The sequence below is a fragment of the Capsicum annuum genome, chromosome 5 (genome assembly GCF_002878395.1).
Source record: "Capsicum annuum cultivar UCD-10X-F1 chromosome 5, UCD10Xv1.1, whole genome shotgun sequence".
Classification (NCBI taxonomy): Eukaryota; Viridiplantae; Streptophyta; class Magnoliopsida; order Solanales; family Solanaceae; genus Capsicum; species Capsicum annuum.
The window spans coordinates 115,103,876-115,127,125 of NC_061115.1; positions in this window are offsets into that span (position 1 = coordinate 115,103,876).

Below are 23,250 nucleotides of genomic sequence, written 5' to 3' on the forward strand. Positions count from 1 at the left end.
ATTCTAAATGGGTTATGTGGAACCTATCTATGATAGAGAGACGTGGGTATATTTCATAGAGTAGGAGATGTTAGATTTTGATGTTATCTTGGGGATGGATTGACTCCATTCATGCTTGCATCTCTTAATTATAGGAACCAAAGGGTCAGTTTCTAATTCCCAAATAATTATATGATTAAGTGGGAAGGGAGTTCCCTAGTACTTAAGGAAAGGTTTATTTCATATCTTAGAGCTCAGAAATTGATTTTTGAGGGGTGTCTATATCATCTAGTTTGGGTTTAGGACTCAAATTCTAAGGGGCCTTCTTTACAATCTGTCCTTTTAGTTAATAAGTTTCCCAAAATATTTTCTGATGATCTTCCTGGTATTCCTCCTAATAGAGAAAATGATTTTGGGATTAATTTTTTCTGAATACCTATCCTATCTCTATCCCTCCTTATAGAATGGCTCCAGTTGATTCAAAGAAATTAAAGATTAAATGAAGGACCTTCTGGATAAGAGTATTAATCGTTTTAGTATTTCTCCGTATGGTGCTTCTATTCTCTCAGTGCATAAGAAAGGTGGTTCCTTTTGGATATTTTATTTATAGATAATCAAGAGTCAAATACGTAATTTAGGGTGTTCTCTTTAACGGTGGACTAGTATATTATGTGGAGTACTTTATTAGTGGGGCATGATTATTACTAGCCCCTTAGTTTGAAATTTAGATGCTGATTGGGGGGAAGGAATGTTAGCTTGAGGTTAGCGATGCGAGAATTGCAAGTGTAAATTATTAGACATGATGGGATGTGTGAAAGAGGTTAGGCTGATAACTTAGGAAATATTAGAGTGAGAAATTGTGATGTATACAAGAAGTTTAGTGTTAGAGCGATGAATTGGGGTCAAGTCATTTGGTAAATAATAGCATTAGGTTTATATAAATATGTTGGGCCCTAGGTAGAATCTCGTTAGATGAGATTTTAAGTATGGAAGTGCCTGGTATACCTAGTTTATGTACACGGTGATATCCCGTTGTGCAGAATATCGGGCTTATAGGTTACTTGAGAGGGTATGTCTGCAAGGTTAGGATGCTAAGCTAAGGTTGATCTTACATTTTCTCATAATGGTGAATTTTAGGGAAGAGTCATGGTAAATCTACTCATATTCTATCAATTCCCTCCTATTTTGGTTAATAGGACATTCTACCAATGTCATGTATTCTATAGTGCCTATGCCTAAGATTCGCATTCTCTATTCCGCGAATGTCTATGCTCCAACCGCTGACCTAGAAGCCATAATGGTTCTCAGAAATCCAAGCTTCCAAATATTCAAGTTCTATATTATGACACTTATGAACCCAAGAACTCATGTCTCAATTTATTCTTGGCTATAAGGAACTGTACATTCTACTTGCTACCAATTCATATTATGTTATGTATTTTCCAAAATGAAGTTGTATATGCAAGCTCGTGACCATTCTCAGTCCTTAAAAGGAGAGGCAGTAATTTAAAGAGACAGTACTTCTCTTCTCTCTTAAATATATAAGTCTCATCTTCCTGTTATATGACCCATGATATCTGAACTCGTGTTTTCCATTATGCCAGTCTAAAGAACTCATCCTATATTATGCTTATTCCAAAATAACACTTTATTTATGATCTAAGTGGTTGCTAAAAAGTATTTCTTTTTTATTATACCGTGTCTCATTTCACGAGTCTCACACTAAGTAGTACACCTGGTAGGATACATGATTGAGAAGTAACTCCCCCATCCTAGATTTTTGTTCTTTAGTTCCATAGTTACCCTTCTTTTGGTAGTATGGTAGTAGCTCTGGAAGGGTAGTAATGCTATAGATAAGAGAGTAGATGTTCTTAATATGAAAATTTGGCCGGGGGGGGGGGGGGTGATTTCTCAGGCTACAAGCATAGATGAAGGTAGAAGAGTAAAATGAACTCGTGTTTAGGGAAATAGTTAAAAAGGGTTGACGTGGTGAAACCTTTATGATAATGATTAGAGTTGGAAATCCATGAAGCGGGTGTAGAAATGATAGGTGTGGATGGTGTGATACACAAACCGTAGTCATATGTGATTAGTACTCTTTTTAAGGCCAAAGGTTGTTTGAATATAGTGATGTCATGGAGTAGTATTATTGGTGGAATGTAAATCATAGGGTCCTATAGCTTAGACTGGCACCTTTATCGTAGAGCTAGCTTTAACATGGAAGAAATATGCAGTTATACTCAGACTCTTGTAGTTGTGTACTAGTCTCACGGGGGGATTACGATATTAAAATAGTTAAGTGTTTTATTCATAGTTTAAAGCATAGTGGTGAAGCGTGGTTATATTTAAGGGTTGTTATTATTAGGTGTATTGTTTGGGGTGGGAGGCTGAAGAGGACACAGAGTCCAAATATACATTTTTGTTTCCCGCTTCGGATACTAGTGCTTAAGGTATATGTATTCCTTAATATATTTTTTCACTGTCTTTATTAAAGGAAAGTGTGGTTGTTTTCTGTGTTAAAATCATGCTAATGGATTCCTTGACTCATAATTCGAGGACGAATGAACCTAATGGGGGATAATGAAACACACAAAATTTTGGATAAGTCTCTATGTTGGTTACTATGAGTCATAGGACTCTAATCGTAGCCTGACTAGTGTGTTTGGATAAGTCTCTATGTTGGTTACAATTTTCGCCAATGAGTCATCAAGACCAATTATGCGTCGTTTCGTAGTTCTCATATCCTAACTATTAAGGGTACCCAAATGTTTCTGCCTTGGCAATGACTAGACCATACGAGTCATAATGTCTGAGTATGAGTTAAAGTGTACAACTTGTAATTAGACCAGTGGTATACCCCATGATATTGTTCAAACTTTGAGTCTAATAGACGACTCGTAGCCAGTCGTTATGAGTCATCATGTTACCCATGACGGTTGGGCGATCAATTTTCAGTCTATTTAGTAAGGACATTTTGTTTATTTCCCTTTTCCCCTACTTAGACCCCACAACCATAAAACACCATTGCGGCATTATTTTTAGCACTAATCAGTCATAAACACTCTCCCAAACTCTCTCAAACTCCTAAGGCAAGAACAAGCTAGGGTTTAAAGAAATTGGCATCTAGAACTTCCAAGGGATGATTTCTCACCATAAATCTTAATATCTCAGGCATATTACTCATCCCAAATCTTATTTTATGATAATCATGTGATTTAAATGTTTTAATTGTTTGAATTTGAATGTGGGTTTTTACATGAGTTGAGGATTTTGGAATGGTTGATGCTTGAATGGTTTTCCTATGGTTTTCATGAGTTGTTAATACTTTGAATTGAATGTTTTTGAACCAATAGGGTGCATAGGTGTGGAAACTGGAATGAGGTCAAGGTAATCCCCCAAATTAATGTTTTGAACTTGGAAATTGGTTTTGAACAATTTTATTTGCTCAACCTACTTGTTTAAATGGCTTTGAATTATGGAATTGTTACTTGGTATGAATTACCTATTATATTGCATAGCATAAATAGTTAAACATGAACATGGATTTTGAAGTCCTTGTTGGTTATGTTTTAATTTAATGAATAAATAGGGTTGAGGCATTCCCCCAATTTGATTTGATAAATTAAAGAAGGTCGAGGCATTCCTCCAATTTGATTTAATGAGCAAAGAGGGTCGAGGCATTCTCCTAAGTTAATGGAATTGTAGTGTCATAATTTTAAGCTTGTAAGCTAAGTGATATGATGGTAACTGTGGTGTACCTTAATGTATAATCCCTTGGTTAATGAATGGGCTATGTGAAACTTGTTTTAAGTTGGCTTAATAAGGGTTATCTAGCTATAACGTGAAGGTGTGACTCTCGAATAACTGATACTGGAAACTCATGTTTTCTAACATGAGATTTGTTCCTAGCGATTGTGTATATGGTTTACACTATTGATATATTTGTATTTAGGATTGATGCGGGGTCGGGGCATTCCCTAGTCTTCCTTGATGCCTCCAGTGCATGTGGCTAACACATATTAGGGCCCTTTCAGCACACAGTGCTGAACCCATATAGCCTTTGGGTGCCTTTTTATAATGGTTGAAATATATATTCCATGTTAATGATTTACTTCATGCTAAAGCCTGTTCCCTTCCCCAACATCTATTATATGTATATATATGCATGAATGTAGACATGTACATTTAGTTTGAAATTAAACTTTTGTTTACCACTACTTTATCCTTATCCTGTGTTACATGCTAGTGCTCAACTCGCTCACCGTCTCCAGACACTATATCCCCAGTGATGGGATTTTAGGGTTTCATTAGTTAGCTTGAAGTGGTGAGCTTTCATTCCTCGGAAGAGCTTCTTTTCATGGTTTTGCTATTCTCTTATGTCATAGACTATTCATATAGTTTCTTTGGCTATCATCTGGGTCAAGTCACAACTTAGATTATATTTGTTTTTTCATAGAGGCTTTGTGGATTACTTTGGATTAGGTATTATTGTTGATATTGTTAGACTCCTTTTAGCTTACATTCATTTTATCTTACTATATGTTTGGAACTCATCCGCTGCTGGCTGTATTTTATTCTGTTTGGCTAGGTAAAGGGAGTGGTCTCCGGTCCTTGATGGACTTGAGATCCCCGTCATGGTCAGGTCTTGGTTTGGGTCATGACAACTAGTTTGAACAACCAATACCTAATTAGGTCACAATAAATCCAAAAAATTCAATCAACACTAAGCAAATAACAATTGTAATCTATATCTATGTAAACCCCCATACGACTGATAAATATAAGCACCAAACAACATATTGGTGATAGGCAATGCATATGAATGATTGACTGCAGGTAAATACATAATACCATATCTGCTCTAAGTGCTATAATGTACAAAGTGTATACACCTCCTCCAACTCAATAGATCACAAAGATAGAACTTAGGACTACCTCTCTTCTCGGACACGACGATTCACGGTTGAAGGATCCCCTAGGTATTTTAGGGGATATTTGGTAATCACCATCATCAATCTGCTCCACCCAGTATCATAGAGATGTCTATATATAATAGATGCACAAACTCAAACTATGACTAAATGAGTGTAAGTTTGTAAATCCATTTCCCGAGATTAACTGCGGTATCAGCATAATAGTATAGAAAGTGTCAAAATCTCTTTCGATTGAAGTAAATGATAATGGTAAAAGATTTGATAAATCATATATCGAAATCAATCTTGGTCTATTTTCCAAAACATTTTCTTTAGCTCCAAAAGATCATAAACCGATAAATAAGGTGGTAAGATTAGCATTATAAATGAATCTGCTTTAAAAGTGAAAAGTGAGGACAAATTCTCCTTTAGCAAACAATAGTGAATCATGATTTTGGTTTGAATTGTACAACTAAGTGAAAATGAACTTACATAAAAGTATGCATACTATTACCAGTATCCAAGCAATTCATCATTAGGTGCCTACTCGTCTATAGATTAAAGCCACATTCTTTATAAAGATAAAGTACTAGGTTAGAGTCCAATTAACATCATAATCACGGTCTTGAGCCCAATAATATATGACTAGAATAATGGTAATCCCCTAATAAAGGAAACTATGATCCAATCCACTAAGTCAGATAATAAATCTTATATAAAAGGGTCCTTACCATCAACTATGATCACATGCTTATAATCTAGGGTGTTTGGATCCTATTGTTATAACAAGTATTTCATCTTAATAGACGGTTCACCCTTCTATTCCTAAACTCCTAAATTATGCTAAGTCATGAAATTCAAATTATAAAAATATCCTATTATACACACCTAGCATGCAATCTACACTACACATCATCTTATGAAGAAAAGTACATTAAAGCCTATCTCGATGCCAAACTACACGTCTCGAGTCATCCATAAAAATTCCCTTTTGCTGTACGATCTCCAAATGCCACCATTCTATCAAAATAATGATCTACATGTCAATAGGACTAAAATGAGACCCATATTACTATATAAAAGATTAGGTCAAAATTTGGGTCAAGAACACATTTGCGAGGCCAGCAAATAAAATCAAATATTACATCAGTCATAAGGTCCCTCGAAGCACAAGGAATGTGTACTCAAAAGTTAAGCACAAATATTGCATAAATTAGGACCAAAATCATCCCCTAATGTCTAACGATTTAAGACCTAACTTCTAAGAATTTACAATGAAATTTGATGCAAAAATAATAGAAAATGACCAAGGAGTGTTAGGCTAACTTACCTTAGCTTGAAAGGATAATTCCCAATACTTTTCTTTTTTAGCTCTAAGAAATAGTGGAATGGTGGATAAAATAATGGGAAAATTGGTGAAAAAGGGGAATTTAACAATCCACATGTGCCGCTAATGCAGTCATATGTCTACTTAAGTGTCTACCACTTAAGCAACATAATTCCACTAAAGCATCCGGGTACAGAGATGTGAGCATTGATATGCCATGGTTTCATGGCACTTTAAATGCTTAAAATAAGGAAATTATGCAAGTACTTAGGTCTTTTTGTTAGATAAGATGTATTTTTTATATTGGTTTGCATGAAAACATGGTCTATATCAGAAGAGGAGAAAAAAGATGAAGTGTAGTTGAAAGGCTACTTGCGTGACCCACCGACGGGTCGTAGGTTGGGTCCGTAAGTAGCAGATTGGAGTTTCTGAAAACTGATTTTTTATCTGAGACCTACGAAAGCCTAGTTATAATACGCAGATGGTACCTACATCCTTGTTGGTACCCGTCATAAGTAAGGTTCTAAAACCTGTTGATTTTTTCTAAAACCTATGAACCCACATGGGGATCGTAGGTACTACCTATGACCCATAAGTAGTGTCATAGGTTGATGCCAATTTTATTTTCCTGCTTTATCTTGGAGAGGATTCTTAGGGTTTTTGATGTAACCTATAAATACCCCATTGCTATCTTATTAGTAGTGGACGCACTTTACATCCATACTTACAACATTATACTGAATTCTAAATTACACTTTTGATTTTGGAATTCTTGTTTGAGACTTGTTAAGGTTTGATATTAATTTGAGATTATGTTTTTAATTATTAATTATTTGTGAGATGATTCATATTCTTTCTATTATGAATTACATATGTGTTCTTGTAATCATGAGCAACTAAACCAAATAATTAGGGTTGTGGTAACCCCAAGCAAATAACGAAGTAGAGGAAGTGCAAAGTCTATCCTGATCGGTGTGCTTGCATGTATTGTAATTTTATTCATATTGATTCCTTTATTAATGACTAAAGACAATAAAAACATGCCTGTATTCAACACTAACTTGAGAGCGAGGTTGAGACTAAGAAAACAAGATCACAATAGTAATTTAAAGCTACCAACCTTCATCTAAATAACTTGAGATTGAGAGGAGATAGTTAATTTTGGATCCAGGGAAAGGGTTTGTAATGATACACTCTGAGATCAAGTGGTGATGCGTGAAATTCACCAAATAGTGTCGTGAGATGGTTGGTGATAGATAACTTGTCAGATTCTGCATACAAGGCACTGAGATAGTTTCACGAGCACGATAAGTCTACAAAGTTAGGAAGCCTAAGGTAACATAATCCTAGTGATTTTCTCATCTTGATAACAACCTAAATAGCCCAAGCTTTTTTACTACTATTTTTCTTACCAAACATCGTATTTACTTTTTACACTTTTCTTACTACATCAACAAGTTCTTGATAGAGGTTCATCCTATTCCTTCTGGGTTCAACCCCAACCTTTTTTGGGTTCTATATTTAACAAGAAATTGTGTTATACATTTTAGGAGGTATAATTTGGGCAACATTAAATTTGGTCACCATTGTTGGGTAATATGGTTATAGAATTATTGATTAAGATTTTTTAGGTTGTTGGTTTTCCATTTTCTACTATTCTTAGAGTATATGTTGGTGTATGCATAGCTCTAAGGGTCAAGAAAAACCCTTAATTCCTTTTGATCCTGGTCTTGAATGAACATTATGATAGAATCATAAGATGAAAGAGTATGAGCACAGAGCTCAGTATGATGTGGTTTAAGATGATCCAAATCTTGTGAATCTTCCACCTCTGCATACTGTTCAAAAAAAAACTATGGAAACCACTACTCAGTTATCAGCTGAAGAATGTAAGGCTGGCAGTTACTCGTTGTACAGCTTATGTGGAAAGAGATAGACAGAAGAAACATCATCGTGCAACACTCAAAAGAGACAGATCTAGAAGGGATAGAGTTCAACTACCCACTTATAAGTACTTTTAGTGTTTGATGATCCAGAGAAAGATTTAGGGTATGTTGGATTGATTAAGATAGAAGCCATTATTCTGCCTACGTTCCCCCCAATGAGTAAAGTTTGACATTAGGAGTGTAATGATTCAGTTGCATAATCTGAAGGGTGTGTTTTCTGGTTTGTCAACTGATAATACAAACATGAACATTATGAATTTCCTTGAGATATACACTTCGTATAATCTACCTAGGTTGAGTCAAAAAACTTTGAGACTCAGGCTATTCCTATTTACTCTTACTGGAAAAACAACATTATGGTTAAGGAAACTACCTCATGAGCCATCATGAATTGGAATAAGTTGCAGACATAATTCTTGGATCAATTCTTTGCTTCTTCTAGAATGTTGGAGTTAAAGGATGTGATTTAATATCTTAGACAATTGCAATTAGAGGCACTGTACGAGACATGGTTGAGGTTTAAAAAGAAATTGATAACTATTTCTAATCATGGACTTTCAAAGAATAGTTTACTCGAGATATTTTATGGAGACTTGAATGAAAATATTAGAGTTATTGTTGATACTATTATTGGTGGCACTTTTATGAGCCTTTGTTGGAAGCTAGCTATAGAAATCTTAGATTGGGTCTCTAAAACCTACTGAGGGTGGCATACACGATAGGCGGATAGAGGAGCTGGTACTTATGCTATTGGTGCTTCCAATGAGTAAAGAGTCCTAGATTATATAGTGGCTTAAGAGGTAGCACAATTGAGGATAGTGATAGGGTTGATTAGCAAGTAGTTTGCAACTATGAATGCAAAAAAGGTGAACGCAGTGGATGTATGAGGTAAATCTGTTAGATATAAAGAGTTTGACTCTAAGGAGGAAACAAAATATTAGGATAGAGAGATAATAGGTTTCTGAGCCAAGGTCTGATGATCTGATCAAGACACTTGGAACTTGAGGCAACAGTATCAAGGTCAAAACTATTATGTGGATAGGTATAGGGATAAGAGTAAAGAAAGGGATGGTGATCGTAGGAAAAAGGATAACTATAAGGAAAAGGGTGGTAGGTACGATTCATCGAGAAAAGTGATGTTGATTAAAGGATCAAAGAATTTCTTTCAAAGTTGTTTAAGGGTTAAGAGATCAAAGAAAGTTTCCTTATGGAGATTAAGACAGACATTTCAAGATTGAGTCACAAGGTAGAATCTCATGCTACTACGATTAACTTGCTTGAGCAACAGTTTGGTCAGATGTCGAATAATATTAAATAAGAGTCAAACAGGCATTATTCCATCCAATACCATTCAGAATCCTATAATCAAAAATCACTACCTAGCCATTACCACTCGAAGTTGTAAGGATACTATTAATCTACCTTCTTTTGAAGATGATGCGATAAGAAATGATACTGTTGAGGTCAATGATCTACCTGAAACTAAAATTGTGAAGTTGATGACAAATGGTGAGACATCACAAGATAAATAAGTGTTGAAAAATGAGTATATACTGATAAAAGAAAGGTAAAGAGGCTAAACTAGTTTTGAAGCCTATTTTTCGGACTCCTCCACTATTTCCTCAAAGGTTGAAAAAGAAGAAGGAAGAGGGAATTATTAGAAACTCAAGTCGATATTGAAGGAATTATCTATGAATATCCATTTTATAGAAGCGTTGGAGTAGAAGCCTAGTCATTCAAAGTTCATAAAGGATTTAGTGACAAAGAAGAGGACAGTGAGTTTTGAACCTGTGGATTATATGCACCACTCCAGTGCTATTGAATTCCAATCTTTGGTTGACAAGAAAGAGGATCCCGAAGCTTTCACTATTCCATGCTCTAGGGATGACAAATAGGTTGTTTAGGCAGAATTTGATCAGGTCAAAATGGACTGAATCAACAGATGGGCCATTACCCAATTCTCCCCAAAATAACTTGGGCTACTATGAAATGGGTTAAATGAGCTAAAACAATGGGTTATAGCCCAACCCACCCAACTTATCCCACCTTTTCTTCTTTACTTTTATGAAATACTAACAAATATTAGCAATCAAATATTTACAAATAAATACAGCAGGAAGCACAAATTCAAGTTATACTTTTTGTATTTTAGAAATTTGAAATATCTATATGAAGAAAATATTTTATTGTATATTTATCTATCTCCCTTCCTTTAAAGTATGACCATAGGTTTTTTTTGTATTTTTTAAAATTAAATACAATCTATAATCTCTCTCATTTATTTTCTCTCTTAATTTTTCTTCTTTCTCTATTTCTCTTTCTTTTCCCCTTTTTTCTTCTTTTGTTCTTTTCCTTTTTATTTCAGTTTTTGGTCTTTTTACTTGTTTTGTTTTTTTCTTTTTCTTTATTTTTCTATTCCATTTTTCCTTCTTTTTTTTTGTTTCTTTTAACCTTTTTATTTTTCTCTCCTTTTTTATATTTTATTTTTTCTTTCTTTTTTTTTTCATTTTTTCCATCTATTTTTTTTATTTTTCTTCTTTGCAAGCTTTTTTATTTTTTTTTTCTATTTCATTCTTGTTCCTTTTTTTATCAATTTTTCTCCTTTTTTCTTTATTTTCATTTTTTATATTTTCTTTTTCTTTTCTCTCATTTTCTATTATTGTTGTCGTATTTATATATTTATATGTTGTATATATTTCTTTTATATTTTACAAATTTAAAAGAGAAAAGAAAATCAAAGAAAAGAAAAGAAGTCAAAAAAAGAAATGAAACAAATAAAAATAGAAAAAAAAAAGGAAAAAAACAAAAATAAGATGAAAAAACAAAAAAAAATGGGGGGAAATATGAAAAACAAAAAAAAACAAAAAAATAATAAATCAAAAAGTAAATATATTAAAAAAGAGAAAAGAAAAAATGATCATGAATATAAATACAATGACCGGTTATGATGTATATGTCATCATCCATGACTTGTACTTGACATAACCATATTTTTCAGAAATACAATAAGATATAAAATATATAAAATACAATAAAAAGGGGAAAATGAGAAAGAGAAAAAAAATTAAAAATAGGAAATTAAAAAAATAAAAAAAAGGAAAAGAGGAAAAAACAAAAAAACAAAAAAGCAAAAAAAAAAGAGAGAAGTAAAGGCTAGAGATAGAACAGAGGGAAAAAAATGAAAAACAAAGAGAAAGAAAGGCTATAAATTATAATTTTGAAAGTTAGAAATGCTCTCATTTTGTTGAGACCTAAGCTATTTTTGTAAGTCTTTCTTTTATAAAGCAAGATTTTGGTAAAAGATTTAAGCAATTTGATGGGTCAAGTTTGGGCATCATCATGGGTCTATTTGGGCTGGTGACTTGTAATGGGTTGACTTGGGCTAGCCCTTATTAGCCCATTATCAAAATCACTCTTGTCCAACCTCATCAAACCTTGGGCAGGTCATTTGCATATGGGCTAATTTTGGCACCCCTACCTTGCACTATTGAGTCCTTAAAGTTTGCACGACCATTATGTAATTTTTGAGCTAGCATCAATCTGATGTCGTTAGTTGTGTACAAGAAGTTGGGGTTGGGGTCACCTAAGCTGACAACTATGAGACTATTGATGGCTGATCTTACTGTAAAGAAATTGGTTTGTATTTTATGTGATGTGTTGGTAAAGGTTGCTTCTTTTAAATTCCCAACTAATTTTATGATTCTCAACTTTGAGTTGGATTTTTATGTCCCTATTATCTTGGGAAGGCCCTTCCTAGTCATGGGTAAGGCATTAGTTGACATGGAGACATGACATATGAAATTTAGGCTCAGTGATAAACATGCTAATGTTGGTCAGTTGATAAGACAACTAAAGATATAAGAGTGGTGTCTGGGATAGACACAGTAGATGAAGATACATTAATTGCACCCACTGAGGAGAGACTCAATGTAGAGGAATTAGTGGTGGTGATCATAAACTTTAACAGTGACAATATCGATAAATATGATGAGACAGTGAGTGCTCTTATTTGCATAGGGTCTTATTCTTATGTTCCAAAGAAATTGAATCATTATTTAAAGAATAAAGAAACTCCACTAACTTATCCATCTATTGAGGAGCCACTATTCCTGGAATTAAAGCCCCACCTTTATCAATCACGTTATGCATTCTTGGGGGCCAACAATAGCTTGTTGGTTATTTTTTCTGTATATTTATTTGATCCTTAGGTAGAGGTCTTACTTTCAATTCTTTTGAGGTTTAAACGGCCCATTGATTGGACTATTATGGATACTGTTGAGATTCTACTCAACATTTGCATTCATAAGATTCAGCCGGTGTCGAGATACGTTCCTAGCATTGAGCATTAACATTGTTTGAATCCACCTATGTAAGAGGTTTTGAATCCACCTATGTAAGAGGTGGTTAAGAAGGATATCATTAAGTGGTTAGATACTAATGTGGTTTACTTTATTGGCGAGAGCAAATGAGTATGCCCAGTTAAGTGTGTGCCAAAGAAGAGTGGGCTCACTGTGACCCATAATGAGAAGAAAGAATTAGTGCCTTTGAGATCAATTACAGGATGGAGAGTTTGTATGGATTATCAGATGTTGATTACTTGGACGGACAAGGATCACTTTTTAATGTCATTTGTGTACTATATATTAGACCGTCTTGCAGGTAAAGAATTATACCTTTTTCTTGATGGTTATTTCGAGTATAATCAAATTTCTATGCCCCCAAAAAACAAAAGAAAACCCTTTTCACAAGTCCATATGGTACGTTTGCGTTCAAGAGGATGCCTTTCGAACTTTGTAATGTTTTTGCCATATTTCAACATTGTATGATGTCTATCTTTTCTTATATGGTGAAGGATACTATAGAGGCACTTCAAGAAATAAGGCACTTCCCAACAATTTATTTTGTTGCCATATATTGTATGTTGTTGCCAAAAGTACTTTTGGCAACAATAAAAAAGTTGTTGCATGTCGTTGCAATAAACGCCGATGGGAAAAGTTTATACAACAACAAAATATATTATTACCAAATATAATTTAACACAACCAAAAAATTTGTTGTCTTACATTCGTATAGTTGTGGCTTTTAAAAAATTTTGCAACAAAATTTTATGTTGCTATAAATTAAATTTTTTACCAACATTATTAGTTGCTACAAAAACTTAACAAGAAATTAGTTAGTAGGTGGTTAGAAATCTTTTTAGGAACAATAATTTTTATTGCAATAAATTAAAAATTTTCTATACACTTTTACCAACAATTTGTGATTAGTTGCCACATACACAAAACACATTTTAAATATAATTTTATAAAAATGCTTGAATTAAAAATTATATAAATTTCCAAAGGTCAATACATATATAAGATTGATGAACTAGATATTTTCTACTTTAAAAAAATTAAGTACTTCTATATATCTTTACTTGTGAAAAAAATATAAACTGATCATTATGATCTTGTACTAAGTAATTAAAAAAATAGAATCTTCTCCAATAGCACTTGTGTTGTTACTGGATTTAAATCTTCATCTTCTTCTCTAGATCTTCAATTTTTTCCTCAAGCGATGCTTTTTCACTCAAAAGTCTCTTCTTTGTCTCTTCTATTGTACGCAACATAGAACGAGCTTTCAACTCTTCTTGAAACTTTTCAAAGACCTACTAGTGAAAGATTCATGAGTTTGTCTTTTGTGGATTATAGACAAATTTGGACAAAGATAAAAGTCATAGTTCTATCTAATTATTTTCTTCAACCAACTCTTATGGATTTTTTTTCACACCTTGAGGTTCCATCAACTTTGAAAATCGCAATTCTAAGTTTCGCTTCTCTGTTAAGCAGCTTGTTAAGAATGAAGTAATAAAATGAGATGATTGTCAGCTTAGTAAATCAAATTTAATAACATTTAACAAACACCTGAAGCTCTGCATATTTTTCATTATATAAAGATCTTAATTTAACACAATCATAATCAGCCACTTCTAAATTTTGCTTCTCAAAAATCAAGTTGTCTTGTAAGCGATCCAGTTCTTTTTGCATCTCTGATTTTTCTTTTTGCTTTTCTTGTAAATCTTCCTTCAACTGCTCATCAACACATAGACCATAATTCATAAATAAATACGTACCAAAAATATATTTTATTATGCTTAATAAAGATCAGATGCAAGGTATTACTGAGAATAACAAAGAAAAACAAGCACAAGTTAAAGGTCTTCTGATCAAATCCAAGCAGTACAAATGATGAGTAATTATTTATGTATGTTAGTCACAAGAATCTCCCACCAGTACAAGTGTAGGGTATTACTGATCAAATCAAAGCAGTACAAATGATGACTAATTATTTATGTATGTCAGTATCGAGAATCTCCAACCAAAAAGTTAAAGGATTTCTTTCAAGGATTTTAATATTGTATTTACTCAGATATTTTCATGAGCACTTATAGTCATATAAAGTGTGTCACTTAAAAAATGTATGTATAGTATAATGAATTAAGTCATGATGAATTATTTAACACAGATTAACCTAATTTGTTTGAGTTTTTATCTCTTCTACATCATGATTATTACTCTGTTAGCTACTTCTATTTCTATTTGTATGTCATGTTTCATTCTACCATTTTATAGAGTTTTATTCGATATGTTCTCACATCCCTTGACTAAAGGAACTACATTTTTTTATTGATACCGATACAAAGACACGTAAGTTGCTTGTTAGGTTTTACACGTTTTACTTGTTAGTAAGCCCCACTTAAATTAGGGAAGCTTAGTCTTCATTATGAGTTTAGTACTTATGTTAGTAATGTTGAATATATGTTAAGTCCTTTGTCCATATAGTAAATCATATAAAGACGTCATAAATAGACAGTTAGCTAAAGTCATGTGTTTTAAGTTTTGACCTTCATGTTGGAACTCAGAATCATCTTTATGAAAAGTATTTTCTTGATTAGAGTTGTTTATAAATACTTTATATCATATCTTTCGCTTATATTTAATTAGATTTCATCTCACTACTAGTACTCTCTTTTGTATCTGGTTTATCGCCAAAAATAAGACAAAGTAGGGCAAAGGCAATAGAGAGCTTAGATAAGACTATCAGAAAATCCAAGTTGTCTACCCTGTCTATGGTGACACCAAATACCTGGGTTAAACTAGCACCAATTAGACCTCCAAGAACACTTCCTCTATTTCTAGCACTTGTATTGTTCCTTCTCTTTTTAAAGGCAAAACTTTGCATGGTATATTGAGAAGTCACAATGAAAACAGTAGAAAATGGATAATGGGTCAATATAGTTACATACACATGATCCATTAATTCTTGTTTTGGTTTGGCTAAAGAATGTCATGTGTTGGTGCAAAAAGAAGACAGATATGTTAGATGATTCTTTGGAGTATCAAGATTAAAAACTTCAGGGCAGGAAGTGAAGTTGCTGAATTATCTAAATGTTCTGGATTTTCTATGGAAGGAATATTTGTAGGACTAGAAGATTTGGGAGTTGGATAGATACAAGATTTCTGAGGACACCATTCAAAGAACTTCTTTGGTAACAAAACACCCACATGATATATACTTCAAGAGCACACCAAACTTAGCACAAATTAAGCCTTCTTCAGCTTTCTGGGGTCAAAGAAACATGTCAAGTTAAACAACCTTCACTACCACAAAGACCTAAACTTTCCACCATAAGAACAAAAAAGAGGGGGGAAAACCAAACCCCTGATAGCTTTTCAATCACACTACACAGTTAACAAAATACCCACATGCTATACTTCATGCAAACAACATACTTATTATAAAATAAGTCTTCTTCATCCTTGACCACCACAATGACACAAACTTTTCACTAAAAGTACAACTAAAGAAAAACAAAGAAACTCTAGTAGCATTTTATCCACATTGCACTGTTAAAAAAATATCCACACGCTGTACTTCCAGATAACCTGAGGATCTATGAAGTTTACTTACCCATCTATCATCCATAAGACTTGTAGGACTTGTCTTATATGAAGTAGTTGAATTTGTAACCATATTGAAAATTGTAGCAGGAAGCAGAAATCCATTCAGTTAAGTATAGTACATATAATTAACTTAGTCTATTGTACAAAAGGAGAATAGAACAAAAAAAAGGCAGAGATGCAATGAGAGTGGAAAAAATAAAAGTAATAATGCAACATTTACTAATTTAGCACCGTACACTAAACAAATACCTTAGAAATTTGCATAGAAACTAGTGCCATTACTCTCTCTTTTAACATTTTTGGGTCATGCACTAAACGGGCATCCATTACTTCTTGATTTCTTCATTCCACTTCAAGCTTATTTTTAACTTCCATTACCTTAATTTCTACACTCTCATTTAAGACGTTCATCTTCTGCTTCCTTTTGGCGTGCTTTAAGTTGCTCTTGAATTTTATTTCTCGATATCCTACTTGCTGACTTAATTCTAGATCCTTGACCAAGAATGTACTTTGATTTTTCTCCCACAACTTGCACAAATGCAGCATTGATAATAGGATCCATATCGGTGTTCTCTTCAATTTCTTGAACTTTTTCAGCAATAACATCTTTCACTTTATCCTACAAAAAAAGTTATACCAATTTGAATTTCAATATTTATTAAAAATATGCATTCTATAAATACCAATAAGAGGGGTTTTTGAACATTCACTTTAGTAGAAGCATTAGTTACCCACTGTCCATTTGGCTTCATATGAGTCGTTTCCCAAAGTTTTTGATAGTTTGGCTCTTTTTTTGTGTTTGTGTCCCTCTATTAAAAAAAAATATAATCATAATTGATAAAAATAAATAAAGATCTCACTGCTTCATAAGACACTGCTTGAAAGGATTTTATGCTGTAAATATGATTCACTTCTTGTTTTTCCTTGTTACTTTTATTTCTTTCACTCATTCTTTGCATTATTTTTGCATCAAAATATTTAGTTTCATCTAAGAATAAGAAATCAAATAAAAATTTAAATCATTTATACTTTTAACTACCTTAAATTCGTCAAAGCTGAAATAATCTACCAATAATTTCCATTCAATTTCATTAACATCTGTAGGTATATTTTGTAGACTTTCTTCTTTTGTAGCAAATTTCTTGAAATGATCATGAAGTCTGCTACGAAAATATCAATATAAATTTTTAGTTGTTTTAAGAATAGTATCTCGATTGTGTTCTATATTCAGAAGTTGAAAGTGTCTTGCACTCAAAATAGAATCAAACATTAAGACTACAAACCCAGGGCAATCTGATGAAAAGAGGGGTGATCTTATCCTCTAGGTGATTTTTATGTGGGGAAACATCATAGACAGGTAACCATCAGTTTCTACATTGTAAATACACTCAACAACTATGGAGAATTTTTTTAAACCTTAAATGCATTTCCTGAACCACACCTTTGGTAATGTTGCTTTGTCTAGACAAAAAACAAACCCCCACCCCCACCCCCACCCCTACCTTCACACACACATACAAACATACTATTATTCATGTGGAATATATGTTTAGTAAATATCCGACATAAGGAATCAACCCTTATTCTAGTTTAGAAATATCAAGTTCTGAGCTTTGAAATTAATCAACAAAACCAATAAAAACAAATTCATATTACCAACTTTCTCATGATTTTGGATATTTTTCAATTGATTAAAGTCTTTGAATTATGGATTTATTGAACCTTCATCTTAGATACATAGCACATGTCGAAATGTAGTCTTAGTTAATTAGATAAATGGGAGTAGTAAATTACCAGCATATAAGCAATAGTCCTATCTTTCGCCAGATCAGGAACTCCCTTCCAATTCTAGACATCATGTCTAGCATTATGATGAACTTTCACTAAGAGATGGGTAATAAAATCTTTAGCTCCTACACCTACTTCTACTGTTCAATCTAGTGGAATAATCACCTTCAACTTTTTATTATCATTTTCCTTATGTTTTTTGGGGGTTGAAAGCCCTGTTGTCTTTCCTCTTCCCTTTCTCTTTTTTTCTATAATATTACATAAAATTATTTAGATATAAATATATAAAACACAACTACAGACTTGGAAAGACACAATTTAATAAATCAATCAATTTACCTGGAGGCAAGATTACAGATACATCGGTAGTTCACCATTATTAGAAATATCCATATTTGTCATCATGATTGACAACAATATATTAAAAACTTTAACAAATAAAGACTAATCAAAAGTAGAAATCAAAAAGGTGATGGAAAATAAAACTTCTATGGACAAAGAGATTTAATAAAATTATCAAGTTGTAATTATCCAAAGAAAAGACATTCATCATTGTGAAAATCATGGTGGCCATCAACGTATTGTTGCCATACATTTTTGTAGGAAGTATTAGTAGGGGCATTCCCTAAGTTGAGATAAAGCACAATGCTTGTTGCACCAAGACCATCAGTTCTGACTCTGTCGCATTTCAAATTGGAAAGACCGTTTAGGAATGTTAATAATAATAATATTGTTGTGCATTGGAAAAGAGTGATGGTGACGACCAAAGATACTTACAGTCGTATCCCTATGGACACTCCTGGGGCTTACCAGCTCATAGATGAAGATACTGGAGAGAAATTTATTATTTTGGGAGGTTCTGAAGATGACTCTCCTATCCCTTCCAAGCAAGTTCTCTCTTGGAAACCTCCCTCAAACACTCTCAAGGCTACTACCAATTAAGCTACATTTTAATGTTTGATTAACTTATCACCTGTCATCACACAATTTCTATTTGTGACTGCAACTTTTCCCATGAAAATATACAACAAGTTGGTAGAAAATTTTCCTGATTGTGAACTAGTGACTAACCTGGTATGCACCGCACAACCCCTGGCTTGGAAGAGGTCCTTGTAGATTGCAGTGGAGATGAAACAGCTAAAAAAAGTCCATAGATAGCTTTTCTCAACAATAAAAATGCTCTAATTAAGCTAGTGGAGGATAGTCCAGTTCCAAAAACAATTGTCTTCTGTAACAAGATTGATAGCTGTAGAAAAGTTGAGAATGAATTAAAGCGCTTTTAGTGGAAAGAATACTTGAAAACATAAAGGAGTTTCAAAGATCGAAGATGGAGGACATTTCTTTGTTCTTGGTGTGCACTAATAGTGCTTCTCGAGGTATTGACTTCGAAGGTGCAGACCGCATAGTCCTCTTTAATGATCCTCGAGACCCTAGTGAATATGTACGCCCTATTGGCAGAACTTCCAAGGCCGCTGGAGGGAAAGAAAAAGAATTCATATTTATCATTGGGAAGCAAGTTTCTCTTGCTCAAAGAATAATGGAAAGAAACAGTAAAGGCCATCTACTCCATGATGTTCTATCAATATTGACCTAGCATCTTGCAAAAGGAAACATGGAACCTGGAAAGAAGACAGAACTAAAAAAGGCTTTTATTTTGTAAAACCTTATTTTGATTTTTTAGGATACCTAGTACCTGGACACCCATTTTCAAAAAGACGAAACAAAACCAAGGGTTGTCCATTATATATTATATAATTCAATTTTTCAAATCAAAAAGATTCAATAAAGAAAAAGTTATCTCGATGATCGACTTAAAAATCACATCCAATCGTAATCCTCAACTTCATCATGTTTAGTAGTTTTTTCATCTGCGTCAGAGTCACTGAAGTTATCCAGGTCCTTATTATCAGACTCATCTACACCTACTAAGTCTACTACTTCCTTGCTATTGAGAGAAGGTGCTTCAACACCCACTCATCAATATCTTCTCTTTGTATTCTACTGTTATCATTGTCTAACTCTACTTGTGGATTTGCTTCGTCTCTTTCAAATAAGCCAATCAGTCGAAATGGTTCTATTTTATCTTATTGTTCGGGAACATCATATAAATTTTGTGGTCTTACTCTTATCACTACATGCCATTTCTCACTTTGGCCATGTTTAACATAGTACACTAATCGAGCATGTGATCCTAGTATAAGTGGATCACTTGTGTAATGGAGTCGTGTTATATCTACAGATACGAATCCATATGCATCTTGTCTGTAAACTCTACTTTGAGGACGACCTTGAGGAGGAACTTCAAACCAATCACATTGAAATAATAGAACTGATTTATTGCTCATATATTGAATCTATAAAATTCTTTTTATCTTTCCAAAATAGTCAACATTTCCTGTATGTTTATCACCCTTCACCATCACACCACTATTTTGAGTTTTCAAACCTAGCTCAGATGTCATTGTTCAAAATCAAGAACTATTCAAGATATATCTATTATGACTAATAACACGAGGGTTCGAAGGTCTTGCCAAAAATAGTAATTCATCAGTAATTCGGTTATCACCATTCTTCATTAACCGTACCACCTGTAATATTTTATTTACAAAATCATAAACGTTAATGTTAATTTTAAAAAATAAATTTACGAACCATCAAATGATAGAGTTATCATTTACCTTTTCTTCAAACCACAAAGGAAATTCCTCCTTGTGTCTCTTGGCTATGTTTCTATTATTCTCCTTTGTTAATATATCTAAATGTTCCCTATGGATTGTGAACATTTGAAAAATAAATTAAAAATTACAACACATTTGTTGACTATTTATAAGAAAAAATGATGTAAGGTTAAAATATATTTTACTCAATCCAAGGTATGACTTCCTCACAATTTTGGAGAATGTAAAAGTGGGCTTGTTGATTTCAAGAGTACTCAACTTTGTCCAAGAACCCCCGATAGTGGTTTACAGCCATAATTAAATATGGACAAGCTATTGTGATCTATGTGTGGGTAACTTGCGTGGATAACTTGTACATGGATTAGTAGATAACTAGTACTTACTAGTTTTATCATGTTAATTGAAATGTTATGTTATAATATTCTTTAGTTTTTTGTTTTAACCTTATTAATTCTTCTATATTATTTTTAATGTATTCTATATGTTCTATATTTTTAGTTTTTAGATAGTCAAGTAGATTCTTTTTCATAAGTATTTTTATTAATCTTATTTCCTCCATATCTTTTCTCCAATATTATAGGTATTCGTAGTTTATCATTTTATCTTAAAGTAGTTATAATACTGCAAATTTCTTTGTAATAATTTATTCTAATTGTACTATATCTGATATTAAATTCTAGGTTGTCTATTTCGTTAATTATCCTGTCTTTTTCTTCTATGAATAATTCTATGTCTAAATCATATTCTAAACTATCTTTTAACTCTAGTTGTTTTATGGTTTTATCGATCCAAATTAATCTTTCTTTTAATTGTTTTCTTCCTCTTCTAAGCTGGTTTTTATAATTAATTTCTTCGTATAGCCAACTTTTTTTTCTCTAACATTTTTAATCTGTATAATATCCATCTAAATAATAACTATCAAAATATGAGCAGTAGCTATCATTATATAAGTGTAGGTTTTCTATAGAACCTAATAACTCTTCCTATTCATCCTCAAAATTCCATATCTTTTCCCATATTATTTTCTTTATGTCTATAATTTCTATATCTCTAAGTAAATATAAAACAAGTATTTTAAAGTTATCTGTCATTTACTTTTTCATAATATTCTTTAGTTGTTTGTTTTAATCTTTTTAATTCTTCCATATTTTCGTTAAGGTATTCTATATATTTTATATTTTTAGTTCTCATGTATCTTCTAAATTTTTTTCATTAGCTTTTCTATTAATTGTATATTTTTTATATCCATTTTCCAATAGTTTATCATGGTTGATGGATGGGTTTGGCATGTAGGTATATGTAGGAGTAGGTAGGTAGGTGTGGTATGTAATTTATTCTAGTCATAGTATATTTATCAAATATTTTTTCCATATGATCTTCCTTATATCTACTATTTCTATATCCTTAAGTACATACAAAACAAGTATTTTGAATTTATCTATCATTTCTTTGGATAAGTAGGTAGTCATTCTTTTTCATATGATGATATTTTCAAAATATTTTTTTCAACCATATACATAACAAAATATGATCATCTTAGATCACTATGTACTAGATTATTCTTAAATAATTATGTTACTCTGTCACTATTAGCATAGTAATCTGGATACTTTTCCCTTAAACAACACCTCTACAATGGTTACTCCCCTATCACGGCTTTCTTGCCTTACCAGTTTCACCTTTATGATGGCATAGTCCTTAGAAATTTTTCTCCTTTTCCTCTTTGCTAATAAACTTTGTAACATATTATTTTTCGAATAATTCTACTATATAGTAACTAACATGAACTTATTTTATCATATTATGATTGTTAGGAATTTATGAATTTAGCTATTCATAATTATAAATGAATATACGTATTCTGGTAGATTTGATAATTCTAGGATTTGTTCATACATAGCTTTTCCTTAGAAATATATCTGATTTTATTAAATATTCAAAAGTTTTTTGTGTACAAAAGAGAAGGCTTTCTTTCAACACATGAAAGCCTTGCCTTAACTTAGCCGGATGGCTTACATATTTATAATCTCTAAAAAGGTGAAAAACGTGTAAACTATTTACTATTCCTACTTTACACGTAAACTATATACCATTCCTACTTTTATAAAAAGTCTTCCTTTTCAAAAGTAGAAAAGGACTTAAAGTATAAAAAGACAAAAAACTATTTAATGCCTAATACTAGACTAATAATGGCTTTGTCAAAAAGTCAAAAACTATGCCAATAATTTACGTATTCTTACAATTCACATGTTAAAAACTTAGCTTGATAAGTTATATTTTGCTTTTTTAACTTTGATGCTTTTGTCTTCTTTTCTTTATTTTTCCATCTGTCCTTCTTCGTTATTATCTTTTTTTGTGTATCTTCCAGCTGTCCTTCTTCGTTCTTATCTTCTTTTATTCTAGTTGAACTTCTGGGATAATATTATTTTCTCCATTACATCTCAAACATAAATGGTCTGGATATTTGTGTCCTATCATTTTGCAATATCTAGTTAATAATGCTTCTGAAATAAATTCTTTCCTAATTGCTCTTACAGTTGGTTATTTTTCTGAATTGAGTAGTGTCAAAATCCATTGTCTAGTTTCTTCTATATCTGACTGTCGTAGTTCCCTTGAATTCGAATAAATCATTTGATGATCTCTTGAATAATAGCTCCATATAGGGTTTCCATT